Raw genomic sequence first — 11634 nt, forward strand, 5'->3', positions numbered from 1 at the left:
CCCTATCAGTATGTCTTTGGCGTGTAGAAAGAAACCAGAGTACCTTGAGGAAACCCACGCAAACACAGGGAGAGTATACAAACTCCTTGCAGATGATGTCCTTAATAAGATTTGATCCAAGACTCCAGCACTACAAGGATGCGCCATGCTGTGACAACCATGTTATATAGTTGTTCGGATGCAGAGTTGTTAGCAATAGTCAGTCCATCCAAGTAGCATACAGCTTTCCGATTCCTGTTAGCCGTGCGGCACAAGGACAGAGGACCACACCTAGTTGTTTTATGTGGTGTTGCAGGGGGGATAAATAACCTTTTGAGCCTTTTTTCTAAAACTCAGCTGTATGGACCCGGCAATGAAAGAACTTTGCTGAAACAGCAGCTCTCTAACACGCACCTTCCCTTTGTCTCTTGGATGGGAAGGAAAAACCTTTTCAAGACAAATATCCTCCCTAAGATACTTTACATCCTGCAAATGGCCCCAATCCTCCTCCCTGAGGCTAAGGCTCCACGAGAAGTCCCGCAGGAAAAAATGTGGCAGCAATGCATCGCGGTTCTTCCTGCAGCGCTTTAGACACAGTTGGTGGAGTCTTCCTCTCCTTTCTTACAATTTTATACCTATGGGGAAACCAGCGGAGTTTCCATAGGTATAATTGACATGCTGTGATTTCCAAAACTGCGCAGGTTTTGGAAATTAGTGTGTCCGCCAGGTGGTTTTTACCGCAAAGTGGGCATGGGGTTTGCTAGAATTCCATCCGCTTTGTCCTTACTATAAAACGCTGTGATTTTTCAACCAGACTCTTCAAGAGTCTCTGTAGCCTCATCTCATTCCTCTGGAAGAAGCCCTGTGCATGCTTGGCCTATTCACTCCTAACCCGGAACAAAGTGTAAGGGCTCGTTCACATCTGCGCCCGATCTCCGTCTGCAGACAGAAGACTGAAACCCAACAGTGTCCGGCCGGGCAGCGTTTTGGTATCAAGGGTCCCAGGGTCTACCTGGGACCCTTGATACCAATACACTCGTAGATACCCAATTTGAGATGCCCAGATAGGTCTATCTTCACCACCCTCCCCCTTTGGTACCCCACATACACCCACTTCATCTAGTAGTCCATATAGACGTGTGGGTTTACTCGTCTACCAATCGCCCCTTCCCTCTTCTGTTGGCCTGGTGTTTGTATGAGCTGCCATGCCGTGATGGTTCCTGCCTTGGTTGATCCAGGGGAACCTCCTGCCCAGAAGGTGCCTAAATCTATAGAAGATCCTTTTGAAACCAATAACTAGCTCAATATCTACATTAGGGGTTTGAGGGACCAGTTGGAACCATCTATGAAGATGGTAGGCCATGTAATATATAGATCTATATCTGTGAGGGCCAAGCCCCTAGTATCATTAATCCCATGGTGCTTTACATTTGGTTTACATACGGTACCCAAAACATACTAACAAATATAATAATGCCCGGCTGACAAGGTCTTGCACTTCGTGTAGTCTTGTCTCAGATGACAGTGATCTGATGGGGACCAGAGATCTTTTAGGCGAGAGAAGTTTGGTGTGGCTTTTTTTTTTTTCTTTTGGTTTCCTTACCTGCTCAGTATCTGTTTTCAATTGGTCCCATAGATGTGCATCAGCTCAGACCTCTCTATGCATGGTGTAACTGTGTAGTACATAGCTGCCAGCAGATGGTGCTGTTCCAGGACAGCTGTCAGAAGAAGTGTCATTGACCTGCACAGAGGTGATGTCAGGCTGAGCAGGACATTGGCACTCGGTGCTATTTCCATATGCACTAATCCTCCTGACTGCACTGCTATAGTCTAGGGAAACACTTCCCATCCTTTACTGACTTAGAGATGAGTGAGTACTACTTGAAACGGCTGTTTCGAATAGCATGCACCCATAGCAATAAATGGAGCCGGCTGCCACACAGACGGGGCCGGCGTCCTGCCACTTAACCCCCTGCGTGCCGGCTGCGTCTATTCATTCCTATGGGTGTGTGCTATTTGAAATTGCTGTTTCAAATAGTACTCTCTCATCTCTAGTGAGTAGTATTCGATTGAATACCTCCCTGCATAGTTGTTGGTGTGGGGAGAAAAAAAGTTACTACTGTTTCCACCATCTAATAGATCTGTCCCTGCATCCATTGCAGTCTCAGGCCTTATTATAACTCGGTAGTATGCCCGCTGCCTCGGGGTTATGTTTGACTCGGACATTTCCTTCACCCCCATATTGAATCACTTGCACACTCATGTCACCTTCACCTCAAAAACATCTCCAGAATACGCCCTTTTATTACCAGAGATACATTTAAAGACCCTTATTGTCTTATTCATTCTCTCCTTGACTACTGTAACTCCTTACTAATCGGTCTTCCCCTCACTAAACTCTAGCCTCTACAATCTATTCTGAATGCAGCGGCCAGGCTCATCTATCAGGCTAGACGCTACAGCGATGCCTCGGGTCTGTGCCAGTCGCTACATTGGCTGCCTATTCATTATAGAATAAAATGAGACTTCTCCCGAGCTGCACCACTTCTCTGGACTGCTCTACCCCGGACAATCAGATTAACTCCCAGTTTCTACAGCTTCAGCGCAAACTAAAGACGCATCTTATCAGACAGGCCTATCCCAATTCCTAATGTAAACCTGTACCATCATTAGAATCGCCAAAATCTAACCCTCCTCTGTTCCAGCTCCCACATGATATGATGCAGTTTCAGGCTAACTTTATATGTGGGATGATTGGTTTGTCCTCACTATATTCAGAACAATTCAAAAGAACTGGTGAAGACTAAAACAGTTTGTCTTACCTAGATCTTTTGAATTGTAACTTTATATGTCCAGGCACCATCTACATGTTAAAGGACACGACTGGTGACGGCTCATACAGTTTTATGTTTGTGTAATGACAGTAACCTCTATTACAGAATTGTCCCAACTCTGTATAAGCAATACTACCTGAGATGTCACCCCCTCTACCTCATAGATTGTAAGCTCTTGTGAGCAGGGCCCTCAGTCCCACTGTGTGAAATGACTATTTCTATGTAATGTATCGTGTTTTTTTTTTTTTTTTTTTGTCCGTATTTGAACCCTACAAATTGTACAGTGCTGCAGAATGTTATCTACAGTAATGAAAACTTTACAACCTGCTGCTATAGCTTGATTCACAGTGCCATCTGCTGGACAAGGGCAGAGCTGCAGGCTTGGTTACTAGCTTTTTGGCGTGGAGTTGTCAAAAGCCACTGTAAATGGCGACTTCTCAATGAGTGGACCAATTCCAGACAAATAGAATTCCCTATCATTAACCCTTCAGGTTGCTGTTCAGTACACTGCCGTCATGGCGTCTGGTATGTTGGGGGACCCAAACAACTTAGGTGGACCACTAAAACAGTAGCTCAACATGGAGCCAGGAGGACCCATTGACTATAATGGGATCTGTAGGGTGCTCGACTGTTGGATGAAGGTCACTCATCTTGCAGCACATATATTATTATTATTTTATTATTTTTTTTTTTTTGGGGGGGGGGGAGATATGTCTGGCGCTTGCGTGTGGTGTTATTCGGTCACTGCCTCCAGATGGTGCTACACTCCATCCTGCCAGTTTATCTGAGGCATTCTCTATCGGCCTCTATGGCGTTTGTCTCCATATAGTGCTGCACTCAGTCCTGCATTGATATTATTATATACTGGTTAACTTGCACATTCCTATATACATTGTCTATATGGCGCTGGGCTTAGTCTTGCACTAATTTTACAGCAATGTTTGTGCCACAATGGGCGTGGTGACTAAAGATGGCTGCATTGTCTTGCACCTCCTTCACAAATCTGGGTCGAATCACATTGCAACTCCAAGGATGCTGAGACTGCAACTTCTAGTCACAAAAAAAAAATCAATATTTGAACTTTACGACTAGAACTCGCCGTGGCAGTAGCCTTGTGGTCAGTAGGCACCATTTAAAAAGTGAGGGAGTTGCATGGAGAGTCTGCACTCTTTGCTTGTGACACGTCCCATGAAGCCCTAGCCTTAATGGCAACAATTAATGAAATGGCCCAGCACTGATGTTCTGATATGGCTTCCTATATACATAACTCCCAACTTTCTAAGGACAGAGAGGGACAGTCTGTGCGGTACACTATACAAGCTGTGAATATTTTAGCTCTATCCACTGACTCCACCTGCTCTGATCCATTTTTCTATGTACCCCCACACAGTATAATGCCCCTACAGTCACCCATGATATGCCCTCACATTAGATTGTTCCTCTCCAATTACCCCACAGAAGGAAGTCCCTCTCCTGGTGTCCCAGTTTAAACTGGGGGCAACTAGAGGGGGACATGTTCCTGTCCAGCTACCCCCATGGTTTAATGTTCCTTCTTCCACTTGCCCCCACGGTTTAACATAAAACGCTGATACTTGCCTCTCCTTGCTACCCTGTTGCTCTGTCTGAGGTCTGCCACTCTGGGCTGTTGAGGGAGCTACAGGCGTATGGTGAGTGACGTCATCACATTGCGCCTACAGCTCCCAGGGCCGGTGCATACAGGAGCACAGTGATGAAGCAGAGGCTGTCCACGGTCGGCTCCTGCTTAATCTCTATAGTCAACTCGTCTGCGTCCTGTCTGGAATCCAGGTCATGCCTCCCACCGTATGAGACCATGGGACATGACCCACAATCCGGGACTGTCCTCCTGAATTTGGAACAGTTGGGAGGAATGTGTATAGGGGGATGTGCAGTATTGAAACCTCAGTGCAGACTAACTGTTACAACTGCAGTCTCTGTTCCCAAGGAAAGATGGAGGGGATATAAAACAGAAAAAGAAAACAAAACTTGCACTCCTGTCCCAGGTGCTTTGGGGTTGATTCTGCTGCTCCTGTGTTTTCTTCTGCTGGAAGTCCTTACCACCAGTCAGCAGCCTAAGGAGAGATATGGGACACCACAGACAGCGTGGACCTCCGGAGCAGCAGGACCGGACCACGCTCTGAGACTCTGGGTTAAGGTGACTTTTTAATTATCATTTTACATTCCCCTGCCTACAATAAATGTTTATCCTGGACAACCTTCAGTCTTCTCCAGCAGACTATCTGACATGAAGGACTTGGCTACAAGGACTTAGCAGACAGTATGACATAACGTAGTCTTGGGTACCGCAGCTCATGGCGGTTTCTTGGCAGTTTGTGCTGTTGGTCACAGCGGTCGTCTTGTAAATGGCTTCTGTCCTGATTTGTTCCACCTGCAGTGTTGCCGGAGCAGAACATGTTGCAGCACATCTACGTGGAGGATGTGCCAGGCTCAGGATCTTGCCTGTTCTACACATTCCTTACTATCTGGCCAAATCCTGGCCTTGCTGTTACTTTGACCTCATGTCTGTCACAATCTTATTGAGGGTGATGAGCTGTGGGAAGACTTCATAATCCCCTGCAGTGCCAGTCTACACCACCGAATGCCTGAGGCAGCACCTAGTACAAACTGTCTGAATTATCCCAACACACTGGCTTAGATCTGTAATGTGGTCTATGTAATGTATACCTGCCAACTTGTAGAAGGGGATATGTAGGAGACCTGGAAATATTTAAGTTTTTTTTTTTTTTTAAAGCCCCCACCCCTTTCAGGATCTGAACACCAACATTTGTGGTGTGGGTGTAAAATATGCTGCCCATGCCCCTTTTTTGTGATGTGGATGGCACAAAGTGCCTACTTCTTGTAACTTGACTAGGAGCCTAATGTCTGCAGTAGCATGCCACTGAGCCTGGGGGTCTTGCCCACTGTTCGGGAACACAGGGAGGTCAACCCTTTTGTGGGAACCTCCCTGATGTTCCTAGAGTCGGCAAGTACGCTGTAATTCCTACTCAATGTATAAGGTATACACTACCTAAAAATCTGATCCAAGTTACTGCCTATATTATACTCCTGTAATCTATTGATAGTGTATTTGGAATTTTCACAGGGGTTTTGATATTGTGCCCCATAAAGCATCTGTTCAGAACATGTTCAAAATGGAGGAACATGTGTGGTTAAGAGATTACTGGGAAGAAGAGGAAAGAAAACTATCAAAAGCTCATCCTCCTGCTCAATCGGGATGGACTGAGTGGTCGGAGCAGGGGCGTAACGACAGGGCCCGGAGTGGTACGTGGCCAACAGGAGATGGATGGGCCCTGGACCACCATGATGCCTGGTTTCCCGACCACTGTAAATTTTCTTAATGGAAAGGGACTCGACATATGTGATGTCTGACCTTGCTGCCAGGCACCTTTCCAATAGTAGCCTGCACAGGGGAGGTTATTTAAAAAGAGCAAATACTTGCACTCCTTTCCTGAGCTTCACATGGTTCCCAGCATCATCTTCAGAGTTCTTCCAACATGTGACTGAGGTCATGGTGTAATGACTTCAGCCACCACATAACTGCTGAGGCCCAATTGCAGGTCCCAGTGTGACCAAAGTCACAGGCAGAAGAGGACCATGGAGGATACTCGGGTACGGTGAGCATAAGTATGCATGTTCTCAATCACCTCCCTGGACCTCCAATTATTATATTCTGGTGTCCGAGGAGACCCCCAGTACTGTGTGGAGGCCGCAGTGGAGCAGAGTATACTGTTTGAGTATGTTCACACGGAGTTCTTTGCAGGTAGATTTTGATGCTGAATACAACTCAAAATCTTCCTGCAAAAAAATGTCTACCATTCATTTCAATGAAGTCACTTTTTTTTTTTTTTTTTTTTTTCTCTCCAGCTAGAGGGAAAAAAGTGGCATGCCCATCTGCACGCGGATTCTGTGGCCGAGTTAGCCCCGGCGTCTGTGGCTCAAGAGCGTCCTGATTAGACCCATTTATCTGGGCCTAATTAGGAGCGGGATGCTGATACACTGCATCGGCATCCCATCACGGGTAACCGCACCGAAAAAGCCAGACGGTGAAGGTTTGTGAACTTACCCTCTGAATGCCCTTCACTATTATATGAATCACTTCCTATCTGTTTTATAGCAGACACGTGATATTACAGACTGTAATTAGATTGCATGGTCACAAATACTGTGCAATGTAATTAGTCAAGAGGTCATGGCACTCGGAAAAGTACCACGATCCCATCAAACAGTTGATCAGCAGGGACCCCAGGTGTTGGACTCCCATCGATCTTAGGCAGTAGGACCTTGCAGATCAGATGTTTACCAGAACACGCAGATCCCAGCATTTACATGCCAGGCGCTGCTCACTGACCGTATTCCTTAGAACTGCAGTGTTGAGTACTGTAGTAGCTGCGGCACCCATAATCGTTGCTATCGAGGGGATGCTGTAGTGAGGATTAACCCATTCAATGTTGTACAATATGGTGCACAAACCTGTTCGTCATGCATATGCTTACATTTTTGGCAAGGAGACAGCACTGACTGTCAGCTGTAACCTACACCATGCGGCAGTGCCTGGGAGCGGCAAGTGGCTACTTAACACCTTACATGCCAGTGTCAGTAGTAACAGACAGTCATATGTACTTATGAATGAAACCAATAGCTAGCCCTCAACTAGCTCATGCAATGACTTAGAACAGGCAATGCAATAACTTTTCTGAAAACAAAAATTTTGTCTAAGCCTTTCCGGACATCTGCCAACAAACTCGTATGCAAAAAAATATTTTAAAAAAGTTATGAACATGGCAAATTTTCTCGTTAAATTTAGGCTTTTTTTAAAAAAAAAAAAAAAAAAAAAAACCCCGAAAAACTCTAAAATTGGTCTCCCTGGATTTGTAAGGAACCCATAGAATACAGGTGACTAGAGATGAGTGAGTAGTACTCGATCGAGTAGGTATTTGATCAAATATTACGGTATTTGAAATACTCGTACTCTGTTGAATACCACATGGTAAACACAGTAAAAATTTGATTCCCCTCCCACCTTCCCTGGTGCTTTTTTACACCAATAACTGTGCAGGGGAGGTGGGACAGGAACTAGGACAACGTAGGCATTGGGAAAAAACGTATACAGTCATGGCTGGCAATGATTATTTATTATGCCCCCAGACATGCTTCCCCTGCTGGCCCAGTTGCATTCCAGAGTTGTTGGCATCATTTCCTGGGGTGTCATAGTGGACTTGGTGACTCCAATTGGTCGAATTTTGGTTTCCCTGAAACGGCCTTGTTTTTCCCATAGACTATAATTGGGTTTCGATTTTCGAACGAATAGTCAAATATTGAGGTCTACTTGAATCAAATTTTCAATTATTTCACTACTTGCTCATCTCTACAGGTGAAGTCACTCCACATTGAATGCTGTAAAGCCTGTAAGTCTCTCAAAGCAGTTTTTCTCCAATTCCACCCCATTCTGAGTTTACCATTGTGAAGTAGTTTGTCCTGGCAAAAATAAGTTATGGTGTTTGGTTTGGGATTTTTGTTTCCAACTCTCTGCTTTCCAAACAATTGTGGTGTGAAAGGGGTTAATAAAGACCTACATAAATCTGATATTGAACAGATACCCAAATTGAGCGCATATGCTAAGTTCAGATGGAGCTTTTTGGTTTGGAACCTGAGGCGGCCTCTGCACTGGCATCCAGTCACAACTCTGCTCCGGATTAGGCCCAATGGGCCTAGTCTGGAGGAGGGCATGTCTGTAGTCCAAATCACGAGGAGAAACAGCCTGCAGAATGAGCACCTCGCTGCTTTTTTTTCCAGGAACCGGAAAAGATGGCTCCCAGAAAAAAGACCTGAGCAGCTCCCATTGATTTTCAATGGGAGCCATCTCTTTAGTCAGGACTTACCCTTACACTTTCAGGCTACAAAGGCCAGAGTTGTTGGTCTTTACTATGGATCATGTGTCTGCTTCACTAGAAAAAACTACATTTCCCAGGTGCCCCCTGCTCTGTGGGCTTTCTCACAGATGGATTGGTCATTCCAACTAACAGGAGTCATTCATGCACTGCACATGATCCATCTGTTAGGACGGCACACATATGGTTGCCGCAAACCGATGAAGGGAACAGGAGGATGGTACGGTGGTAGTAGTGGTGATGTCCAGGTAGGCCAAGTACACTCAACCTCCTGCAGCCTAACTCACAGACAGGACACTGACAAGGGGGGAATCTGTGTTACAGGTGGTGGTAGTTCCCAAGAGGGACTTCCAATTAGGGAGGGGTCCCCTCCTACCCTGAGCCATGTGGTGATGTTTGAAAAGCCCCTGATAAGTGCTCCTTTAGGGCCATGAGTAGTTAAAGGGAGACTACACCAACAAAATCACAGAATTGATATTTCTTACTAAGATTGCACTTGACACGGGAGTGCTCACAGCATATAAATGGTTTATGAGTGGAGTATCCGTCCACACAAATACAAATGAGCTTTTAGTGTTACCAAAGACTAAAACTTTTGTTGCCAAAGCAAAAAAGGGGGTTGGATGGGGGTGTGTATGAGGTTCGTGGGTTTGGGTGTCCTTAGGGTCTTGTCCTTGTTTGGGGTATGGGGGGGGGGGGGGGGCTTAGTGGTGGTGGGGTTTAACAGTCCATGGGGGGGTTGCTAGTCCATGCGTCTTATCTTTCTCTTGTTTGGTGGCAGCTGGACACGTATTGGGCAGCGATCTCCACAGTGGCCTCTTCTTCTCCCAGTAGGATGTAGAGTTTCCTCTTCTCGTCTGCAGATATGAAGTCTGGGATGTGGGCAGAGAGTCTTTGGTAGTAGACGGCCCTCACAGCTGAGTATTTGGTGCAGTGTAGCAGGAAGTGGGCCTCGTCTTCTAGGGCCCCCTGGTTGCAGTGCTGGCACAATCTGTTCTCCCGTGGCTTGTACGTCTGCCTGCTTCACCCCAGATGGAATCCTATAGGGTAACTCCACCTCAACGCTCCCTTCCAGTTCACTTGTTACATTAGGCTACATAGGAGTGAAGTGCCCTTTACGTTCAGCATCCTCAAAAGCTGACGCCACTTTAGGGAAAGACAAGACCTCAGTATACCTACACCATGTGCACATAGCGCATACACAAAGGGTTAATACAGATGAGCGATAATGGATTCTCTTGGAACTGACAACGTTAAAGGATAATTTTATAACATTTTACATAAGGTTAATACAATGTACAATAAAGACAAATGCATAGAAAAATGTCAAAAGAATGAATAATTTAACTTTTTTTTTTTTTTTGGCTCCAACTATAACCTTTTGATCAGCAAGTTCCCACATGGCCACTGCTGCAATGTCTGCGATGGTCAATAACCCGGGTGTGCTAATTAGACCGGACCATAATTGGCTTGACACCGGGGACTGGTTCTCTCTGAGCTTTCTGGACTGCGCATTATAATTACTGAGAAATTACACAGGCGGCGCTGACACATTGAGGCGAACTCCTCTGCGACACTGAACACAACACATATGTACAGTATGAGACACACTTGTAGACTGAAGGTTTAATTCCCTCTGGTCTTCAGACTTTCCAGGCAGCCATCTTGAAGTTTGTTTACTTCACCCGCTGCCTGCCAGGTTGGCAGCTGCTTCCTGATGGCAGCTGCCGTATTGTTTACCTGCCGCTGTTGTAATGTTTGGCACGCCTTGTCTTCACTGCTTGTTCCCTCAGGATTAATGCTCCATACATTTCTTATTGTGCTGTTTATTTTGCTAAGAATGATTTGTCTGCTGGCACCTCCGGAGCAGACCCGCAACCACAGGGCCACAGGCCGAGAACCCGCTCCTAATGTAAATGTCATATTGTCAGAATTAGCTGATGGGGGTGCACTGGGAAAGGGTTAATGGGCCCCTGAACTATCCAGCCCTTGGGTGCTATCACATGGGGTAAACGTTACGTCTATCGCTGTTTTGAGAGAACCTGAGACTAGATTGGGGGCCACTAAATCACCAGCACATTATTATGCAGGTGGGGTTTTGGCTTTGCAAACCTGCTGTTATAGGAAAAAGTGAACCCTTAAAGCCGGGTTCACACTGGGTTTTTTGGGTCGAATTTTGATGTGGAATCTGGCTCAAACTGCCTCCCATTGAATTCAATGGGTTCCTTTTTCTGCAAGCAGTTTGTTCCCACTCACGGGGGGAAAAAGCGACCTGGCCGTTCTTGACGAAGATTCCACGACAGTCCGCGGCACGACACTCCCTCCTGACTAGGCCCATTCATTTGGACCAAATCCGGAGCAGAATGCCACGACTGGATGGCGGTACACTGTAAGCACTGCACTGGCATCCAGATGCGGCTAGCTGTATTTTGGACTGGATTCTGAGGTGGCTGGGTGAAGACGGCCATATTTGGCAACCTAAATCCCAGTAACTTAAGGAGACACCCCCCCCCCCAAGAGTGTCTCCTTAAGTTACTGGGATTTAGGGTGCCAAATATGGCCGTCTTCACCCAATCAGTCATATGGGTTTTCAATTTAACACGTCAGTGACGCCCGGTTCACATCTGTGTTCAGGCCATTCCGCTCCTCTCTCCACATGAAATATACGGACAGGGGTCCTGCACACGGAACTTCTCTCTGCATTTTTTTTGTGCAGAAACCACATGGGCCCCATTATAGTCTATGGAGTGCGCAGGTTTCCTAAGGGAAGCACTTTTTAATGTGTATGGGTTTGTCTGGGGGGGGGGGGGGGGGGGGGCGGACTACAAGAGTGGAAACCCAAAAATAGATGTGTACCTGGCCTCAAAAGGGTGATCCAGCATGAAAAAAATGGC

Source organism: Leptodactylus fuscus, chromosome 6 (assembly GCF_031893055.1).
Source record: "Leptodactylus fuscus isolate aLepFus1 chromosome 6, aLepFus1.hap2, whole genome shotgun sequence".
NCBI classification, from domain to species: Eukaryota; Metazoa; Chordata; class Amphibia; order Anura; family Leptodactylidae; genus Leptodactylus; species Leptodactylus fuscus.